The sequence below is a fragment of the Zonotrichia albicollis genome, chromosome 13 (genome assembly GCF_047830755.1).
Source record: "Zonotrichia albicollis isolate bZonAlb1 chromosome 13, bZonAlb1.hap1, whole genome shotgun sequence".
Classification (NCBI taxonomy): domain Eukaryota; kingdom Metazoa; phylum Chordata; class Aves; order Passeriformes; family Passerellidae; genus Zonotrichia; species Zonotrichia albicollis.
The window spans coordinates 16,755,539-16,778,594 of record NC_133831.1 but is presented as its reverse complement, the minus strand read 5'-3'; the positions used below and the strand labels follow the sequence as shown (position 1 = coordinate 16,778,594).

The 23,056-nt window shown below is 40.2% G+C and overlaps 1 long non-coding RNA gene across 1 annotated transcript in view; it reads right to left on the bottom strand.

Annotated features, from left to right (window-relative positions):
* Positions 1-23,056, bottom strand: part of LOC141730809 (uncharacterized) — a 70,627-nt gene that overhangs the window by 19,786 nt on the left and 27,785 nt on the right. The window contains exons 3-4 of the long non-coding RNA XR_012582487.1: positions 17,613-17,731; positions 2,624-2,842 (exon numbers count right to left, since the gene is read on the bottom strand). This is a non-coding gene — a long non-coding RNA (uncharacterized LOC141730809). The remainder of the gene's footprint in view (positions 1-2,623; positions 2,843-17,612; positions 17,732-23,056) is intronic.

The window sequence follows — 23,056 nt, the reverse complement described above, 5'->3', positions numbered from 1 at the left end:
TATACCCTGGAAGAGGAGAGAGGAAAACAGTGAGGACTATATTTTCCAGACTAAGAATCTTTAAATCCAGATGCTCTCTCCTTTTATTGCATTACCATCTGCACCTATGTTTGTAGCAGAAAACCTCTAGGTTTCCTCCCTTTCTCTTCAATTCAAACTGAAGAACAAACTTCCAAACCCAGCAGCACAGCCAAGGTTTGGTGGGGCACTGAAGTGCCGATGAGTTTGTCCAAAAGGCATGGCCTGAAGGACACAGCTATCCCAATAAATGAAATTGTTTCCCCTTCCCCAGCGTGATTTGGTGCCCCTTTTGGGCTGGAGGGGGTGAAGCCAGCTTTGAGTGCCCCAGCAGAGGAAGGCTCAGGGTGGATCAGACACAGACACAGGGTTATACACAGGGCGTGGGCGCTCCCACCTGCACACACACATGGGCAAGGATGGGAATGGTCTGCGAGGGGCAGTGACCCTGCAGAGGTGCAGGTGATGCAGGGGATGCAGGAGCAGGCTGCAGGGCTGTGTCTGTGCAGGCTGTGCCTTCCCCTGCCCTCTCCCATCCCCATTCCAGCTGCCTGCCATGCCCGACAGGGCACCCCGCCGTGTATCTCTCAATTGCTTCTCATGAGTAAGGACATTATTTTTGATCCAAACTAATATGTAATTATCTATTTCAGAATGTTTTATTAGGAATTAGAACCCTTTTTATATTTTAACCAAACATATTCATTTCACAGCATGTTAAAAATCATTTTCTCTCTCCTAACTGTGTTTATCCTTTCTCCGTAATATTTCACAGCTGAAGTCCTTTTCTAAGAGAGCTTGAAAAATATTATCTGGTTATATTTTTTTTTTTTAAATTGAGCATCTATGGACAAAATCTGCTCTCTTCTTTCCTGTCCTTAGCATTCTAAAATGTACCTGTGTTCAAATATTAAGAAATAAAACAAATATAAATTATGCATTTTCCAAGTTAATTTAAAATGCATTATGCACTGCTTTGTTCTCTGGAATTAGTATTATTAAGGGGACAGATCTGTATGGATTAATTTTGAGTCAGTTTATTCACTTCTTTGTAATTCAGTGGCAAGAATTTCTGTCCCCAGGCATCAAATTAAAATTTTTACTGTAAGTAACACATGCACAATATAGACCTTTTTGTATTGTTTCTTTGTTTTTCTATCAGAAAACATATTTACATATTGTATTATTTTACAAAACCACCTCTTTCAAAGTAAACAAAACTTCCCCCCCCTTCTTGAAAATTATTTTAATGTTCCCATTGTCATTGCACCCAACTGGAACCTGGTTCTAGTTTTGAGGGTTTTTGCCTTTCCATCAATAATCACATAACATTTAGCTGTGTCTTCCCTGAGATGTCTCACGAGCTGAATAATCATCCAACATCTCCTTTCTTCCAAATATTTTTGGTGATGTTCGAGCTGCTGCTTTACGATTTTTTTTTTAACCCAAGCTATTCAATAATCATTTTAAAATAATGTTTTATTGCAATAATTCTTTGCACTTACATGTTTTAAATCTTTATTTTTCCCTAAACTGAGCAAGAAAATAGAGGCTGCTTTCTTAATTAGTCTTCTTTAAACAAAATATCCTTTCATATGCACTAATAAAGACTAAGGATCATTTCTCTCTTGTTTAAATAACTGCTTGCTGTAGTATAAAATTGTAAGAGACATGATGCAGATCAAGATGCTGGCTTGAAGTGGAGAAGAGGAACAAGCAGTGCAATAATAAGCAGATTTTAATGATTTACTATAAATCAGCATTTTTGCCCTGTCAGTGAGATTGAAGAGGCAGACAGCTCCTCACATGTCTGCCTAGCAAATGTCTTCCTGATGAATCATGTGCTCTGAATCACTGATCACAACATTCAAACAGCACATCCAAATAATGAGGAAAACATATACACAGCATTCTTACGCCGAGTCTAAAACTGCAGGAATATGTGTTTTCAGTGGTGTGGTAGTTAAACCCCTGCATTGATACTGTGTCTGTTCAGCAGAGGGTAATATAAGGTTAACTATTGATGCCCTAGCTTTACTTCCACATGTTAAATCAACGTGGAAAATCTAATCTTTACATACTCTGCGGGGGTAAAAAAAGAAGGGAAAAGTGGATAACAATATATAACAGTATATTTAAAAAATATTTTTCAACAGAGAAATGCATCAGCTTCTCATTGAGAGAAACATTACTGTGATTAATTAGAACAGCAGCAAGGCTATTGTTTTATATAGAGGGTAGTTGAGATGACCATTGTTAATAATTTCAGTTGGTCACTGAGGTAATAGTGGTTATAAACTGTTATGCATTGCATGCCCTAATGTCCATCGATCCTCCCCACAGCGCTGCCAATGGGCTCAGGTAACCAAATAATTGTCATCAAACTCCTCTGCACTGGGGTGTCACTGAGCCCTGCTCTCCACTGCAAAACAACCATGCTTTAAGGGTGACTTGGATAAACTGAGGAGATCATGGGGGTGAGGGGATGAGGTGCAGCCCCAACAGCCCTGGGAGGATCGGGGAATGCAGGGCAGGGTGGGTCCAGCCTCAGGCTTCACAGACAACATTGCCATGACAAAACTGAATGAACAAGGGACTGGCTCACCTCTCCATTTGGTCCAAGAAGGCTGACGGTGTGCTCAGCAGCAGTAATTTCGATCTCTGTTGTCCCCACCTGCAGCAGAAGCTCTGGCCAGGCTCTCACACCACCACAGCTGAGGCAGGAAAGCCCATTTGCAGGTCAGCCCATGGGACCTCATCCTACACATCGGCTGTTGAAGGATGAAATGAAGATTTCGGATTCCAGCAGTCTCTGTCCTGTAACCTTTTATTAACATCATTATTTATTCAGAAAACAGTTTTGAAATAAATTATTTTGTAACAGTAGGAACTTTGAACTTAGAAACTTGAAAAAAAGATACAAGTTTGGTTATGGTGATCCTTCGAAAGTAACTTGTCATTCCTAGTTTTGTAGGCTGTAACTTTAGCATTTATTACTAATTTTCTGCGCTGGTCTAAATGCACTGTGCATGTTGAGTTTAAAACACATTTATGTACATAATATTTGCAGTTCAAGTAATCCTTATGCAGAGTTGGTAAAAGGTTTCTCCTAGAGATCCTGAAGGTGAGCTGGTACAGAGAGCCAGGGATGTTTTTTCTCCCCATCTCTGTACCCTGCCACTCCTTTGATGCAGAATCACAATATATATTTCTGAAAGAAGCTGCTGTCCATTGTTCGAAGACGTGAAATTCAAAGTCCTCATCTTTTCTGGTTTGCACTCAAGGGAAAAAAAATAATAATGGGCTTTTAAAACAATAAAACATCAATGTATTTTAAACATGACCATGTCAGGCTCAAAAATGTTTTTCAAAAGCATATCCATTTGTTTAATTTGAATAAGAACATACTTAATTTCATGGTCATTTGGTTAAAGCAGTTATTTTTATTAATGTGTTATTGAGCTAGAGGCTGAGGGCACTGGTCAGTTTGCTCCTGTATAACTCACTCGCTTGGAGAATGAAGTCTTGCAGTACAAAGGGGAAAACTCGGATGTGCTATTTAGCCATCACAATGGTATATTTGATCTGTGTTCTTATTTTATTCAAAGTAAGAAGGGGAAAAAACAAACGCTCAGACTGCTGATTTCTGCAGAAAAAATCTGCAAATGAACTGTTCTATTAGCACAAATGTACAAAAGTCTTTAGAACCTCTCTCTTCAAAAGCATAATTAGGTATTTATTTCAGACATACTAACATCTTTGCAGTAGCTAATAAGATGCAGCCCATTTGAATATTAATATAATAAATGATTAAATTAAACAGCAAGATTCAGACTCAGAAATAGCCTTTATAGGTCCCAGGGGGTCACTAAAACTGTATTCCATTTCTTCCTACAGTTAACATAGTACAAGGGACATGAATGCGTAAAGCAATATTTGTCTTATGAAACATGGAGTTTTATATTGTGCTATTCAGTTTTATTACTCCACAGTTTGAAGCTGAGGCCTGTGATGAAGTCACCATGCTGGGACCCAACAGCAACTCTTCCTGTTTCAGTGCTTTTTGGCATCAAAGTGATGCATCGTTGCTTTGGCAGAGGCAAACCTCATGGCAGGCCACATATAAATAGGTTAACAACGTTGGCGTGTGATAAACTAATAACAGCACACACACACACCAAAAAAAAGTTGCTGTAAAGTAAACGGCTGAGGAATTTTTCATCTGTACATTATTATGTATTTATTATTAATAATATGTACCCAATAACGTGCAGAATTATTACCAACGGCACGAGGATGATAGGTTAGGCTTATTTTTTTTCCACTGTACACCAGATAAAAGAAAAATAGGCAAAGCAGGCAATTATAATTGGCCATTATTCCAATAAAGGTGGTTCCCTTCTCAAATTAGTCCATGAAAACTGCACACTATCCAAATCCCATGAACCTGAGAGGTGTTAATAAACATCTGGTCATGGTTTTTGCTTAATTAGCAATCCCTAGTTTGGACTGAAGTCTGTTTATGTAAAACAAAACACACGTATGCACATGCACACACACACACACTGTCTCCACTCTCTCTCGCCCCCCCACCCCCTCATAACAATAACAAAAAAACAGGTTTTTGTTTCATGAGCCACAGCCCTTCTGCAGTCCAAACCAGCTTCTTGTAAGAGCTCGGTGGGAGAATTGGATTTTTAAGTCTTACCATTTGTCAACACAGCAGAATAAAATGAAAGCTATTTGGATTTGTCTGTTTCTGTTCATTTTACCAGACTAATGTCACCTCAATCAGCCCTACGAAATCCTGGTATTTTATTGGAAACTAAATTACCATTTTTAAATGCAAAAAGAAATTGCATGCTTACTACAGGTTACTGAAAAATGCCATGTTATTATTCTTAGCATCCAAAATCTTACAGCACCATCTCTCTAAGGAGCAGCATTGGCAGGGAGGTAATGGATAAACATGCAACTGTGCTTGCAAGACTATACTGTCTAAATTAGATAAAAGAAAAGTAGGAAGAAAACTCCAAGATAAGTGGTACAAAGTAAATCAAAACAAATCATCTTACCAAACTTTATTCGCATCTGATACCATTTTTAGAAATTAAGGTCAGTTTTGTGGAACTAATAGGGAGTTACACCTATATATCTTGGGCACCATGACAATGCTTGAGAGGAAGATTTATACACTATGGTTGCAGATGCAGAAGAAAGATATGAGAGATCAAATGGAAGTGCATGATAACAAATGAAAAATGGTCCCCACAGCCCATAAATTAATTGAGAAAAGAAGGTTGTCATTATTTGAACATGCTTTAAAATAAGGTATGGGGTCCAGATGGCAGAGAATAGATAGGCCAACAAAGTTTGAGTAATTGATGACTTAAAAATAAAACAAGATCTTAAAGAAATGAATCACGTTGGGAGAGTTAGAGGAGGAATATTAGATGAAAAAGCACAAAAACTCCTCGAAACTTCAGAGCAAAAATCAAAGTATAGGAAAACAGACACATTTTTTCGTGAAGGATCTAAATAAATGTAAGTAATAAATATTTCAGGCAGCAATTGTATCCCCATTAAGGACACTTTTCTATTGTCATTTCATTAACCTATTCAGCTTTGTTTTCACAATTTTATTTCTCCTTTTTTTTTTTCTTTTGTGGTCTAAGTTTTTTTTGGAATGAACTGAGAGGAATTAGCAAAGGCTGTGCTATAAAAATCACAATTACCATTTCTGCTCCCAACACTGTCGTTAGCTCATGGGGTCACTGCAGAGAGCCCTTTGGTAAACAGTGACACATTTCCAGAGCTTATTGTCCGCATTTACAGAGCCTGATATCCAACAAGAGAGCCAGTGCTGGTTCAACCCAAACCCTCCTCTGCTTTCCAGTTTAGTGGGTTCAGACAGGTCAAGGAGGAAGTGACAACACTCACATGTGTCTGATCCCATATTTGGCTTTTTTTTTTCTTCCCTTAATCTTTCTTCCCCTTTCTCCATTCTGAAGGGGCGGCAGCACGTAGCATTAAATGGTACTTCAGTGTTATGGTATGCCAGGTAATAAATAAATAAACTAGGCACAGTTTTATTTTTTTTGCCTTTAAAATGTCGCCCATCTGTCCATGAAGGGGATGTAAATATCTGCATGGGGGCAGGTGAGTGTGTCTGCCAGGAGGTGTGTGTGTGTATGTATATCTGCACTGTGTGTCTGTGTGTATGCATGTGTGCATTTTCCATATTTATCGCTTTTCAGTACATTAGAGCATTTAGTACTTTGGAAGGCACTCATCCAAACAGAGCTCCATGTAAATGCACTGTGTACAAGCCAAGAAAGAACAGCTCCAGGCTGATAGAAACCTCAGAAGTATGTTAAATCATAGTACTCAACTGTTCCTCATTAGAACACTCCACATTTCTTTTTTTTTTCCTCTTCCACTTAAAAAAAAAAAAAATGTTTTCTCAAAGCCGCTTATTTTGACGCTGCACTCTAGGAGCATATTATGAATATTCAGATTGGAAATAGAGCACCATCTAATAATGTGGAACACAAAGGAACCCTGAAATATATTCAGCCTCTTATTTACATTGTTATGAGAGATATTGCATTATCAAACAATGGCTCCATTCCACACTGTATCCGTTACCCCTTGCATTAAGGCTCCTTGGGAACTTATTATTGATGACAAAAATGCATCTAATGAGAGACTGCAGAGTTACTAAATGTATAGGTAAGCTGTGTTGCCTATAAGAAGGATAGCCCTAAAGGAAAAAACATCAAAGCCCGAGAGCTGATTTGTTCAGAAGTGCAACTGAGATGGGAAGAAAAGCAAACTTGGGGACCTTCCCATCATGGCACACAATGATGTCATTAAGGTGCATTAATCTCAAGGAGGATCTATGCAGGGAAACGAAAACGTGACCCTCCGTGCAGAAGGAAAGCAAAAAAGGTTTGGAAATATTCAGGAGGCAGAAATAGGAGGCAACAAACATTTCAAGGGAAAGATAGTTGCCAGCAGGATTGATTTGAATACTGGAAGTGGTGATTTATTTTCCATGCTTCTCATAAAGAGCAGAGATGCTCTCTGTGCCCTGCTCTCCCCTGCGCGGCGGGAGGAAGGATGGGATGGGGCTCCCGTGCCCAGTGAGCAATGGCTGCCCTTTCCCAGACACCACAAATGAATGCAGCCTGGTGCAGAGACCAATTCCAACACTTGGCCAGGAGTGTGTAAAAAAATGGCATCATCCACGTTCTTTGCATTTGTAACAGAAGAGAGGGAAAAAGGACAATTTCATTAAAAGTCCAGCCTCTGTAAAGAGAATGTTAAATAGTTTCATACCCAAAAACCCAAACTGCTTTGAATGCAAGTCCTGCTTTGCCCTTAACTGAAATGAAATTTCACAAATCCGGCTGTACATAGAGAAAGAAAATGAAAGACAAAATATTTACTCATGGACTCAATAGTCCCTTTTTTAAAAGGGAGGGGGTTTACTATTGATTTTTTAACAATATAAATTTAGCATATTTCACATGATCCATTACATTCCTTAGAACCATTAAGATGCAGTTTACATGATTTATTCAGAATAAGGTCCACTTTTAGCTATATTTAAGTGTCCTATTTGTTATTTAACATGTGTTTAATGTTTTTTGTCCCTGCTGTGCACAGCTGCAAGCTGCTATTTTTTGGCAATTTTTGTGACTGTGAAGTGATTTGTGTCTTTGAATCTCACCTTTCTATTCTATGGCCTGCTGTTTTGATTTTTTTCTAAACTTTAAGAAATAAGTTGCACTGTGTTATGACCTTTACTTCACTTCATGGAAGTAAACAAGAAGTCTAAAAGCACCATTAAAAAATCATGGCAGGTACCCTTATGGGGTAGCTACAAGGACACATATGTAATTGATTTAGCATTCTGTGACACTGTAATTCAAAGCAGTTTAAGGAAAGCCCTCTAAAAATCCAGTAATGACACAGAAAATACTAATTGAGAGCTGGCAAACACTTCACTCACCACTTACAGACCAGGCACATAAATCCTCCATAGCAGGAAACCTTTCATATTGGACTACTTATTGAAGATTTTTTCAGTTGATCTCAAGTAGGAAAAATCTGACCAGAAAATAAGTTGTTATTATTGCACAATATATTTAAAATATGCTTTTTATTTTTTACAGATTGTGATGCTAAAGTGCATCAGATATATACAAATTATTGCAGGGAGTTTTGGAGCAAAAGAAGCATAAGGATCCTTGTATTTCAACTGGTTTCCCAGGCACAAAACTTTTGAAAAGCAATAATAATGAATGATGGCAAAGCATGACAGCTAGAGCAGCATAATTGTCCTTTTTTTTCGGTGTTAAATGGGCCTTCCCAAACCATACCCATGAGCAATTGTGAAAGTTTGCTAAAATGCCATGAATTCATCTCCAGTCCCAGTATTTCAGTGCCATGGCCATGACCTGGGCTCCCCAGCATCCCACACCTTTCCTTCCACCCTTTCTCCTTTGGCCACCCCTTGATTTTGAGGCAGTGAATCAGGATCTCTCCTGCACATTAAAATCTACATAGAATTCATGGACAATGAATGTGCAATGTTCACATAATGATCTAGAAAGGCAGCCAGCAGTGCATGATGCATGCTCTGGTACCTATTCCTATTTTATGTGGGGTAAAATGGCAGTGTTCTGTGGTGTGCTGGAGTCTCAGAGATGTGTGCTGGGGAGCCACGCTCTCAATTGGAAGGCTCAAACTCCCCATCACCAGTAAATATAAGTGAAACACTCACTGTTGGGTATATTGGGGGCATTTGTTGCTCTTTATGATATCTCTATATAATTTCAGTGTCTATCAAACTGCTACTTTAATTGATAGGAGAGCATTTCCCCTTAAAATTTTGAAGCAAATATAGTAGGTGAAAATTCCTGTATCAATTTGAATGCATTTACCTGTAAGTGGCAAACTTAGTAACTTCATTTATCTGATTTTAATGAAAATGGAAAATGCACTGCAATATGACTTTAAGAAAAAAAGTAAAATATAAGTTATTACTGTTTGATATATGTTTCCCATCCTTTTATAGGATCTATAAGAGAAAGCCATGTTGAAACAGTTTAATGCAATGCCTTTAACTTATCTAAACCACATTCAACTGACTGCACTGGGAAAATTGAATCTTTTCCTCACAATCTTAGTGACATGAAAAATATATAATACGGTAAATGATTAATGCAGTTATAAACTATACCTGAGATAAGATTTAAGTATTCATATTTCTATCATGTTAATACAACACGATAAACCCATGAAGCAAACTTGACCATAGCATTTGTTATTCTGTCCAGTGTTCAATTATTCTTTGTCCAAATACAATTTAGGAGCTTGCTGGAATACATTCTCTGGGTACAAAGCATTATGTGCTACAGTGAGATAATCAAAGGAGTGGTCAGCAACTGTAGACCTCAATCCAGTATATGCAGAGCTGCAAAATAAAAGGGAGCCCAGAACATAACCCCATGCAGGTTTTCTCTTTTTTTAAATTTTGGCTGTCCAGAATATGTCATTAACACATAAAAGCATTATTTTTCCTTGCTTCTAACATTTCACTGAAAGCTTTATGTTTTTAGGCAAACCTAAATTGACATAATCACAGATGTGCTTAGCAACTACCAAGACAATTTCAAACCACGTTGCTTTAATAACTAACCTCTTCTAATTTCTGCAGGAAGGGTCAAATTCTGCCCATGGGAAACATGTGTAAAACTCTGAATGATACCAAGAGAAGAAATGAGACCACACTGATGACTGCTCTGATGCTTGGATGGGCATTTTATCACAAGGATCTTGTGCCTCCATGTAAATAATGGCCAATTGTCCTGCAGACAGGCAGCAAGCCTGGCAGGAAAGCACACAGCTGCAAGATGGGGGAAATCTGTGGATCTGTCTCAGCAGCTCTGTAGGGGGTTGCCTCAACTTACCCCACTGCAAAATGAGTATGAGACTTCATTTTCAAAGGTGCATTTGTGCCCTTGGATGACAGGCGAGATAATTTTGAAATTAGATCAGATAATTCATAAAGTGATGAAGCTATTTTACAAGTTTAACAAGGCTTTGTGCAAGGGGTTGGAGCAGGTGATATCCAGAGGTCCCAGCCAATCTAAATTATTCCATGATTCACTGACTGCAGCCCTTGTCATCACTGGTTTAAAGTGCTGCAGCTCTGAGCTCTTGTCCCCCAGTTCCAGCCACCCACTCACCACCCACGTGTGGGGACAGCCCAGGTGTCTCTCATGCTGTGGTGACACACTTTAACCATGTAGACTGGAGTCTACTTAGTCCAGCTGAAATTCCTTTGAGCTCTCTGAAATATTGGTGCTTTCTGAGCTGGAATTGGTAGTAAAAGATAGAGGTACCCTTAAGAGTTACTCAGAAAATAATGCTGAAGATGAGCAGATTTAACAATGATTTTTTTTTTCTCAAAGCTTTCATTAAAAAATTAAATTGCCGGGAGTTCCACTGCTTTATTTGCCCCCCAACTCAGCTGTCAGCTGAAGAGCTTTTGATGAAAACTTACTTTTGAAATGAGTACAGAAGCCAGCTGGGACGGCCAGGCAAGGCCCTTTGCTAAGCTAATCTGTCACTGCTAAGGTTTGGATGGGGACACATGCAGGATGATCTGAGCTTTGCCTAGCTTTCAGAATGGTAGGTAAGCTTAATAGCCATATTTTAAATAATACTGCTACACTACATCACATTGCAAATATGCCCTGTAATCAAAAGGAAAAAAAGCAAGGAGCTGACAGAACTAGAATAGAATAGAATACAATACACCTCTCTGGGTGGAGTTATTTTATTTTCCCAAAAGGAGCCACAAGCTCTTCTTTAATTAAATAGGCCTTAAGAACAGCATCAAAAATGATAAGCAGAAATTAAATACTTCCCACTACTTGTTTAAAATTTGAGTACGCTGTAATAATTCTTTATTTCCATGACATTAATTTTATGGGCTCATTCACTTTCTATTTGATCAGAACTTCTGCATATAATAGTTACCAGCATTTCAAACAAGAAATCATAGATGACTGGATATATACCAGGATAGTCACTATTGTAGGGGTAATCCTGGTAATGGGACATTTTTATTAAGAATAGAAAAAGCCGACATGATTTTTGAAATAGCAACAGGACAAGAGGACTCAAACTGCACCAGGAGAGGTCCAGGCTGGTCATGAAAAGGAATTTTTTCATGGAAAGGGTGGTTAAACATTGGCAGGGGCTGCCCAGGGAGGTGGTGGAGTCCCCATCCCTGGAGGTGTTCACAGAATCACTGGATGGGGCACTCAGTGCTCTGGGCTGGGTGACAAGATGAGAATGGTCAAAAGTTTGAATCATTGATCTAGGAGGTCTTTTCCAGCCCAAATGATTCTATGATTCTGATTGGCCATCCCCAGCAGACAGGACGCATTATTGCTCTGATAAACCACAGTGCCACGTGCAGCTGTTTAATTAGGTATTGACACCAGCATTTGTTTCTATAGACGCTGATAGTTACTCCATTTGCATTTTTCTGTCTGTACTTTGATCTGTATATGTAATCTGACCTGTGATAAATATTTCATTTCTTTCAAGCATTCCTGATTTGCTTTTGTGCCTGATGCAAAACTTCTAGAAACACAAATGGTTCCCTTTCCTGAGCAAGATGCATCAACTGTGTTCCTTTTGTAACACATTTACATTCCTCAAGATTTCTGCCTTGGTTTGTGCTACTCTTAGTGGAGGCAAACCCTTGCATAGAGACTTGACATCCTCACAGCAATCTCAGAACAATTTCAAAACATACCTATGGTAATCCTATTATCACACAAGCCTGCAATGAAAAAATTATCTCAGTGCAAGTCTGCAGTGACCCTCTGGAAGGCAATACCACTCTAATGTGAGATTATACAGGTAAAATGAATTCAGCGAAAACACACATGGTGTTTGAATTTCAGTGTAGAGCCTCGATGAAATGACAGAACCAAGTTCACCTTTATGCTAAATTATGTTTATGTTTAATGCAAAGATAGGGTGGGAGGAGATGTGCCCAAAAGTCTTGCAGCAAGAGTGATGCAAAACACAAAGGAGTTCAAGTAGCTCCAGAACAAAAGTCCAACTAATTTTCAGAAAAAATCCTTAAAAGCATTTTAAGAGGGTCAGTCTAGGGGGTGTGATGGTGGCCCTGCTACCACCAGCAGCTGCCCAGGTACTCATTCAGCAGTGGAGCCTCTTCTTTGTTGCCCTGCTGCCCTGCCACCTCTGCTCTGCTGCCCTGGTGTGTCACCTCCCGCCTGCGGGCACCGTCCTCAGCATCTGTGAATCCTGAGCCACTTTAAGCCTTCCACCAACACATTCATGATTACTTTATTATGCCTTCCAACACTCAAAAGGGCAATGCAAAATCAGCACTGAATTCATTAATTTACTAATTAAAAGATAGGAGAGGAACACATGAGCAACCTCTGGAAATGGTCATGCAGAAGCACACACTCCATAAAACTCTGCAGCCCTCACCTCATCCTGTGACGGCAGAAAGATCCAATGGCTGGGACCCCATTCAGTGACTTTGGGCAAGGATGCAGTGATCTTTCTTCAGGGAAACAGAATCTTCCCAAGGCCTAGTTTAGATTTTTATCTAGCCTAACCTAGTTATAACTGCACCCCCAGCACACAGTACATTTCCAGGGGCAGCTGGGCACTGCTGAGGCCAAGGGAAATTTTGCTGGGCTGTCTCGCAGCATGACTGGGTGAGACAGGTCCCCTGACCAGTGTCCCCAGAGAGCCACCTCAGCCTCTGGAGGCACACTGCCAGATTTGGGAAATACAAGGGCATGGTGCAATGTTTTGGCCAGTGATGGGTGGAATCAATATCCTCCAGCACTAAGAATGTAAAGTCAGGTATGCAGCCTGCACTAGTGGTTAAACTACATCTTTTTTTTATCATCAGTGGAGACTATAAATCCAATTCATTTGACCAATGCTAAGACTCTGTCTTAGCACAAACTGCCCTGTTTCACTCCACTGACTTTAAAGGGTAACTAGCTCAGACTTAATTGTCTAACTTTTAGACATCAGAGTCAAGGAAGATTAATATTATCTACCCAATATTCTATGGATGTCAAACTGAAATGAGCAAAAAATAAGGAGAGACTAGTCAAACTATTTCCCCTTTTGATAATTAGGAACTGCAAGATGTTTGCTTACAGAATATGCTTTTCAGAAATAACTTCAATAAATCTGTGAAGCTGTCAACTATTGCAGATGTTTTGTATCTACATCTGTAGGGATTTCATAACACTTATTAAAAACCTTCACACATCTAGCTTGGGAAAAGCCCTTCTGGATGAAAAGGTGGTTTCCAGGGATAGCCTTGTTCTCCTCAAGATTTTCAGCTACTTTTTGGTTGGAAAGATATGATTTTTCTGCTTTGAAGCTGAGCTGCCTATTCAGTCTTGAAGTGAAGAGAGAGGGAGAGTCCATAAACTTTAATTCTGTAATTAAGAATTATCTAGCATTGATGGGCACATTTGATGAACCATTATAAGTCACCCACAATTTGTATCAAAGGCAGTTGTCTGAAAGACTGCAGGAGAGTTCTTTGTGGGTCCTGTCCTTCCCTCCCAAGAAAAGATGAATTGGATGTTTTCAAGGAGCATGGCTTGAGAGAGATCCAAGTTTGTTAAGAACAGGCCAAACAAAGTCCAAGTTCCTCACATCCCAATGATTTGCCCAGCCTACCAACACAGAGCAGTGAGAGAAAATCAAGGACAGCTTTCCTACATTATTGCTTTCACAAATGTCTCAAAGTGATTGACAGCGTTCATATTCTCATTATGGCATCTGCAGATAATGAGGTACCTAGGCACAGGAATATCCACTGCTTAAGCATGCCAGGAATATTATCACTGACGTTTGAGCAAAAACATTGCAATTCCACACAATACCTCTACATCTTCGAAACGTCAAAACACAGCCAGATGCTGGAGCCATGGCTGCTGAAATCACATGGGTTAGCTGGTATATCTTGAAAGAATTATTATAAATGTAAGGTATCTATTGAGCTAGTCAGCTAAATAGTGGGTTTGAATTCTGCAGATAAGAGTAGGCTCCCCTCAGAATTTAAAGACTCTCCCCTTCCTCCATTAGAATCTTTGTAATTTTCTACAAACAAGGCTCAAAAGCTGTCTCAAATGCTGGGAGAAAGACTTTCCTGAGTCAAGGAAGGAGTTTTATATTTCTAAGCTAAATGTCAGCTGAAACAACTCGCTCCAAGGGACGGCAGGTAACGTGCAGTCTCAGCTGAGATGGTCCTGCACCAATGGCTCAGGGCTGACTCTGCCACAATCCTGCTGGAGTGTGGCCTTTGGCATGTGACTTGGCCACAGCAATGCTCCCCTGCACACCACCCAGTCAGCTGCCAGCCCCCAAGCCACGTGTCCTTCACCCCGAGGAGGAGCTGGAAGGGGAGGGCAGGCAGACCGGAACAAGCAACAGGCCCTTGAGCTGCAGGATGTGTCTACAGCTTCTGAACACAGCAGGTGCAGAACAACTCTTGAAATCTGGAAATTAGGCACAGAAAGTCCTTCAACATGCTGTTCCTATTCCTAGAAGGTGTGGAGGTCACATCTAGGCTAACAGTGCTACCAGCATCAACCCTAGAGCATGGGGCACTGGGTGAGCGAGCTGCTGCAGCCTGCCTGAGGGAAAATGCTCTGAATGCATAACAGAGCCCTGCTGAAAATGCACACCTCCTGTGCTCCCTCTCTTTGCAGCTGTCTCTAGAGGTGGAGAGGGCACTGCCAACACCGACTGCTCCCTCACCCTTGACTTGTGTGAGCTGCTGCCGCTGGAACATGTGCCGTAACTAACTGCATCTTTCCCATTGTCACTCAGTGTTTTTGTTGCCTTGTAATGACTTTTGAACACAGGTCTTTGAGCACAGGTCTGGCACACGTGGCCGTAGGATAGGAAGCAGGCAGTGAGTTTTCTTAGAAGGAACAGCTTGTCCTTAGCCTGAAAGAAAGCAAGCAGGTGTTTGCATACATAACAGAAAGGATGTCTCGGCACATCTTTGTAACGTCTGTGGATGTTACAGCTGCCTCTTTCCCCTACCACACTTCTGCTGTTTGACCCTTGTCCCAGCTAAAAACACAGAACATGTTAGGTGCAAACTAATATTCTCAGTCCTGCTGCTGCAATACCCAGTGATCCACAACAGCCTTGTAGTCAGGCAGAGTGAGTGGGGAGGAGTGTGAGCAAACACACAGAGATTAGCAGAGGGCCTTCTTTCCAAGCCAGACAGCTCTGTGGAGGGTCAATACTGCACTCAGTCCTACGCCTTGCTTCTAAAGAAATTGTTTCTCCAGGTGGATATCAAAACTTCAGTCAAATGCCTGTAAAGGTGAAATGCTTGGAAAGAAATATCTGTGGCTAAAGAGAAGTTAGTAAAAGAGCTGAAAATGCTGTCTGTTCTTCTGCATTACCCATAAGCTAAACTGCAGCAGGTATACTGAAATGAAAATGTGCATTAGTGCATTGGATAAGGATTTGTACTCATTTAAAAGAATTCTTACAAAAAAAAAAATATTAAAATCTCTAAACCTCTCATAGATAATAATCCAAAAGAATCTCACAGCAATAGGTTGTTAAACCCCATAATATTGCATGCCAATATTTCCAAGGTTTCTTTGTGCCAAAAATCTGAAAAAAGAAATAAAAAATCACTGTGTCCAAGATAAAAATTACAGAAGGATCTATAATGTTTAGGAAAACAAAGCAATGTGCTCTGTGCTCTGGCAGGTCAGCCAACATCCTGAAATGTAGTCTTTTGGTAAATACTGAATAAACCTTCTTTAATTATGACAAGAGGAAGGTCTGGTGGTTGAAATGGGAGAGGTTTCTGTTCCCTGTGTCACTGTGCTGCAGCCTCTGAGTGTGACTTCAGTCATACCATTGACCCCCTGCTTCCCATCTCCAAACTGGAAACGTGGCTCCCTTCACACTCTCCTGGCCCAGCTGCTCTAATGAGGCAGCAGCTCTGTACCTCCTGCTCAAAGCTCAAATGTTGGTGAGGTCTCCATGCCTGCCTGTAATGCAGGCAATAACTGATGAAATGAGGGAGTCATTTTTTTCAGAATTACAGGAGAATTCACTCAAACAAATATCAGAAGCCTTAATCAATTAAATTTCTAGCACCAGCCTGGAAACACACAACACTTCTGTCAGAAATTGGTCTACCTTATGAAAATAATAAATCCTACATTTTGATGAGGGCTCTCTTTTTTTTCATCACGTGCTTATAGATTTCTTATGCTTTGCCACTGAGCACCACACTAAATGTTGAGCCCTTTCCTCAGGTTGTAGCTAAAGGGGAAGAAAATAATGATGTCTCCTAATGACAGCTGTCGAAGGGATTCGTCGGAATCAAAAAAGCTTCCTGGAAAACCCAGTGTACAAAAATCTTGACCCAGTTGTTATTAATCCTGCCTGGCCCAGTCAGTCCCTCCTGTACCAGGAGCCCACTCCTGTGCTGGCTGATGCAAAGGCAGTGTGGGACAGGCAGTGAGAGAGAGCAGGGCAGCTGCAAACCAAAATCACCCTGGGGAGGGTTACAACTAGATAAAGTTTTCAACAATAAGATTCCAGAGACTGCTGACTGGAGAAAAGCTCAATATTTTAGTCTCAGTACAAATTTGCTTCAATCTTATACAACTCCCATGCAGCAGCATCCACAGCTGCATGCTGTAAACAACAAACAAATCTATTTCCATCAGCCCTGCTGATGCTATGAGAAAAGTGCCTGAGCATAAGACATGCACAGATGTAGAGTCTCACCTGAGCCTAGTGCTGCCCTCCATTTGGCCCCTCTAACTTAATATCGTTGTTACAAAGCTATTGGTCTCCTGGTAGCGAGCTGGCTCAATGCAGAGCCTCTTCTTCCAGCTAATCTGACAACTCCGATCCAAGAAGCATCAAGGGCCCAATTAAGAAGACACATCTTATCAAGGAGCTTATTTTGCATAACAGAATACAAATGACGAATAAAAATTTAATGTTTAATAACTTAGTACAAAGAGGGCTGTTGATATAGAATGCCTGGAATTTTTATGGCGGCTGTCAGACTTGTGATAAAACTGTTATATAGGAACACTTGGCAAAAAACAGCGTAGAATTTTTCAGTAATGGTGTGTGCATGATATTGCATTAATTCTTGATAGGAAAGTAACTGTAAGCCTGGGAATCAGCCAGTTTGAGTTTCACTGTAAGATGATATTTTTTTTCTTTTGAAGGACATCTAAATACATTTTAATGAAGAGTTAGCTGAAAGGATAGTCGGTACTTCATAAATGCATTTGTGTGTTTGTTGAAGTCCAGAAATTATAGGCAAATCATCCTAATCCCTCTGGGTTGAGAGCAACTTTGTCAGATTCAGTGATGTGGCTGCAGTTTGCTGCTACCCATCACTAATGGCTGGAAGGCAGGAATTTAAAGAGGAAGGAGAGGTTATCTCCAAGGTGTGCCCTTGCTGAATAGGGGCATTTCTTCCATTTACTTACCCCATATGGGAGAGTTGAACACTGATGCAGCTCTTTTCTGACTCTGAAGAGCAGAATCTGGAGTAAAGCTTGACTTGCCTTTGTTCCTACAGTTGCAATTTATACATTACAAATCCTTCCTGATAATGAAAAAAAAAAATTTGTGCTTTAGGTTTCAATACTGAAATCAGTTCTTCAAACAGCAGGTATGCACTGTATTATCCAAGAATTATTGCAATCTCTGTAACTACCATGTGCTGTAAATATATCAATACTAATCAGGGAAAAAAGGATGCTCAGATTTTCTTTCAAACATTTTCAGAAAGCTGATGCATGAGTCTCAAATGCTTGCATTGTATCCTCATTAATTTGCCATATACCTTAAGCTTTAAGTTAAAAAAAGATTTTAAAACCTAAATATCTTAGTGTAGCAATTAAGTCATCTTTACCAGTGCACTTAAAATAAAGTGTCCATTAAATAATGCTAAACTAATGCTGAATTAGAGTGGAACTCTTCTAGAAAAGTAGGTATCACATCTATATGAACTCTAAATGAATTCCTTATTCATTCGATTCTATTGTATTAGTGTTATTGCAATGAATATTAAATGAATTCCTAATGATTGGATACTTAAAATAAAGTGTTACCCCTTTACAATAGTCATCAAACTTTAAGGACAAATTGAGATTAAAAAAAAATTATGTACTGATGGGAAAAAAAAGGTTGAACCATATAGTTTAGATTATTGAAAGGTGTAATTTATCTGATGATGCTAATATTCAGATGCAGTCTAATATTAGAATTAATACTCCAGGAGTGGACCCTTATACAGAGGATTTGTTGCAGAAATAAAATCTATCAGTAACAGTTTCATTGTTCCATCATTACGAACTCATTTGGTATTCACTGTAATAGCACTGATCGTAATGAATTTGTTTGATATTCATGTGGCTCTCACATGCATTAACATAGGCTTTCTGTTGTAATTCAACATCCAACAAGCATTAGTTAATGCAGACTTTGGATTAGGCATGGCCCAGTGTTCCACAACTGGAGTTTCTTTTCAGTTTATAAGCAGCTAAAGGACATTTTAATTCCTGGGTCCTTTTTTTTTTTTTTCTTCTTAATCTGATACAGTATTTTTAGTGTGGAAAGCCTCCCGAAAGGTCTCCCACTGCCTTTTCATATGAACTTAGGTGTGTGCCATCTTCTATCTCAGGCCACAAGCCAGAAAGGCAGAATTTTGTCACCCAGGCACATTACCTCATTATCCCCTTGGCAATAGTGGCTTTGGCACAGCCTGGAGCTGGCAAGGCACTAAGGGAGCAAGAAATCCTGACTCCTAGTATTAAACAGATTTTTTTTTTTTTCCTCTAGGTTCAGAAATGCCAATAGTTCCCCAGTATTGGATAATATTTATTTGGCAAAATGAACTCCTGCCCTTGCAGCATCTTCCTCAGAGGAAATAACTCCGTGGCAAAAAGCAGGGCAAATCTTTGGAAAGTTTTCACGAGGGAGGGAACTCAGCCAGGTTTTCAGCAGGTTTGACTCACTGGAAAATTTTCAGGCATTCCTCAGTCAAAGCTTGACTAATGCAGGCTCTGGTGTGATTCAGCCTCAGCCAGGGTGTTAGACTCTGTTTCCCCATTGTGCCTCATGGTAATTATTCCTATTATATCTTCAAGAGATTATAGATGAGCGATAGATGAACTGCAATGACTATTAACAAGAATTATAGCAATCTTTATGCATAAGTGTTCAAAACACCAGGGGCCACACGCTCAGGTAATACACATGGATTTAGATCATGTAATCAATTCCACTGCAGTAATTGGTAACATGAAATTACAGAGTCAGGTGACCTGCTGATGCTACCAGTACTGCTGCTGCAACCCAAAGGGTTTTCAAAACAGTCCCCATTTTGTTTCAGGATCTCACAAAGAAGGTTTTCCTTTGGTTTTCCTGGTTGTTTTACACAATGAATCCCTTCCTTCCACATAACCCTACTTTCTCCCACCTAGCTACAAGGTTTAACCTCAGCCCTCCTTGGCATGCAGAGCCCCTTTCCTCTCCTTGGGGCCTTGGAGGTGTGTGGAGATCAGGAGGGCCCCAAATAGATCCATTGGCTCCCAGAAATCAGACAGGAGAGCACCATACCCTTCTCAAAACCATCCTGGTTTGAGATCCTAGGCTCTGGGGAAGGTCTCCACTGCTTTCTTGCAGAAGCAGAGAGGGCCTGCATAAGGCTCCTCACCTCACTCCTTCTTGCAGGACATCAACAGAAACCATTTCTGTCCAACCCAGAGGTGGAGCAGACATCTGGGATGTGCCAGATGTCCAGAGGGCATCAGTAGAACTGGAACTGGGAGTGCAATTGGGAAATGAGTGCCTCAAGTGCAGCAAGGGCTGGGTTGGGAGCTCAGTGCCTGGAGCATCCTCACACCCTCTCTGGCTCTGTGAGGGCACAGGGAGCGAGGAGAAGCAACCCTGCACCAGGAGGGAAAGGCTGGAAAATAAGGAAAGCTTGCCATGAGGGGGGTTCTAAGAGGTGGTCTCCAGCCTTATTTCAAAAAGTGATCTCCCAGCAATGGCCTGCCCTGGGCAGCAGTGGTGTAAGGCGGCTCCTGTCCCAACCATCCAGCTTCCCTTCCGACTTGCAGACAGAGCAGAATTTGTCAGAGCTCTTGGAGGCCCTGATAGATGTAAACACTGTTTAATTAATTTGATTTATGATATAATTGCACCACTGTGCTTGAGGGTTTAAGGGAATTCCAACTCCAATGCATCTTCCTAAAAGGGATTTCAGGTAAAACTTTGTCAGGGGAGGCAGTGCTGCCCTGGCCAGTGCAAGAGGTGTGTCTGCAAGGAGTGCACCATCCTGCATGCCACTCATCCAATGCAGGCTCATCCATTTGAGCACAGATATTTAGATGCATAATTATTCCTCTTCTACCTACCAATGTTTTTTTACATGGACAAATTCGAGGCTCAGCTGCACTAGAAAATGCGCATTTGGGGTTTTTTTTCCTACCAAGTTTATGTTTTTTAGGAAAGAGAGGGGCTGTCTCACTATGGACTGTGAAAAACATGTATTTTTATTTTGGTTTTATTTTGCCTCGCTAAAAATTATCTGGTTAAGTTCTTTCTGAGTTTATACTAAGTTATATGAATTTTTTTCCTAAGTTTCTAAGGAAAACGTGTTTCTGGCTTTTTAGTATAAGATATGCTTATAATTAGCTGATATATATGAATTAATGTCCTGTAGCACAGAAACACAGAGAAAGGATGTAAGTAACCAGCTACTTTATACCATGTTTCCTGACCAAGCACAACATTTGGCTTCATTTAGTGGAAAAAAAGGTTGCCTGGCCACTGCAGGGTACCTGTGATAATGTACTTGCATCACTCCCCAGTTTAACTAAAGCAAACATATGTCATTGCAGTGTGTGCCGTAACACCTGGGCACAATAGAATGAATTCATGGACTGTTCACCAATAAATCTTCATTTCCTAGTTTTGTGGGTTTGTCAGGCCTTTAAAGTTATTTAACACGCTTTTTGCAGTGATAGATAGGTACTGAGAGTGTTATAAATACTAACTTGTGTCTGAAAGTTGGGCTGTGAAGCTATCACCCAGGCTTATGGTGTCTGTGATTTTATATCCAGCTAACAAGTCACTTTCATGGGTCGGGACATCATCTGGAGTCTGTGAATGTGTAAGAACCAACAGTTACTGTATATATGTTAGGTGCTGTTTGATTCATGTATACAGCATTTTTTTTAGAAAAAAAAAAAAAAAAAAAACACACAAAAAAATATAAACCACAGCAAGAGTGCTTCATGCCTTAGTTCTAAAAAATAAAGATCATAGACCTTACTAGTGTCTGGCCTATCAGGAATTCATAATGAAAACGAATGTTCATTTTTTCTTTAAAAGTGTCTCAAGCTAAATGATACTGACGCTTTCAATTTTTAACATCATAATCAATAAAGGCTGCTTATGCACACTTTGCAAAACCATCAGTTTAGAAGTTTGAAAAAAAAATCTGCATATGGCTGCAGCTTGCTGACTGCAAAGCTCTAGCACTAAATCTTCTGAGTTAAAGTTTTACTGGTGTGTTATGAGTAAAAATGCCTTGTCAGCCATCTGCCAGTTTTTCTCCTAACATCCATATTTTCAACCCTTGCTAAACATTGGGAGCATTTGGCCACAAGAGGCCAGCTCTACAATTAAACAGCCGAGTTCTGCAGCAGAAGCAAGGGCATGTCAAAATAGAACTGTCTGTTATTAATTTTAAAAGTCCATAAAGGAAAGCTATGACCCTGTCAGGGTGATGGACTGGTAGTTAAATGTATTATAAACTGTTAACTCTCAGAGACACAAAAGAAAAGGAAAAGAAAAACAATGCAGCAGTGTCAAAAGCTTCAATAAATGCTAATCATGGCAGATTAATCAGCCTCTAATTCCACTGATCCAAAAAGGTTAGAGTGTCAATTGTGTGAAATTAGCTCTTTCTCATGTGTCCCTTTGCATTTGGAGAATCTGTCTGTTCATTTGCATCTTTTGCCAATGTTTACGAAGAATTCAGTTCATTAGCTCTTAAACATAAAATCAGACACTGGAAGGGGGATTCATCGCCTTTTTCTGCTTAAAGTAGTACTTAAAGCAAATAGCATTGCTACAGTGTACATTTATAGATTCTATCAAGCTGCATTAATTACTGAATATCTCATATCCAGAAGCCTCCTTTTCATAGGAAAGGTTTCATGTGAAGTGTTCTATTTAGTCTTGTAAGGAGGGCTTTTTTGATGGCTTAAGATAAAATGTTTAATCATAAGCTTGAAATGGCAAACCAGAGCTGCTAGGCCTTAGTAGAGCACATGCTACAAAGGGTTCCCAGAAGTGAGTGCACTGTGTGCTTTGGGAAGTACCTGCTGCAACCTGCATTTGAAAATCCTGCAGCTTGCCAAAGAGAATGGCAGCTCAAATGGAGGGCTGTGCAGAACACAAGAAAGCCTGAGGAAGAATTGCCTGATGGCAAACAAAGCAGGAGATGAGAAGATGTATTGGCTGGCCCTGTTTGAAGCGTTCTGGCTGAACTCAGGCCCAGACAGGGCTCACCTGCTTTCCTTACCAAGCCAGCATCCAGGCACCATTTATTCATCATCTGCTGGGCTGAGCTTTGGGGCCTCCCACTGCTGGGGCTCAAGTTACCTGGGGAGTGCCTCAGAGCTAAGAAATGCAGGAATGGAGACTCTAATTTCATAACTTACCTGAAATCTTTACCAACCCAACCATGGCTCCCCCTTTTAGGAAAAAGTGTGTGGTCAGCTGAGGGCAGAATCAAAGGAATATATATGTGTGTTCTCCTAAAGCTTAGATTGCCTGCACTGCCTGCATTGGGATGAAATTTGTTTCTCATTCACCTGGAGTAAAAAAAAAAAAAACCTAACTAAATAAATAA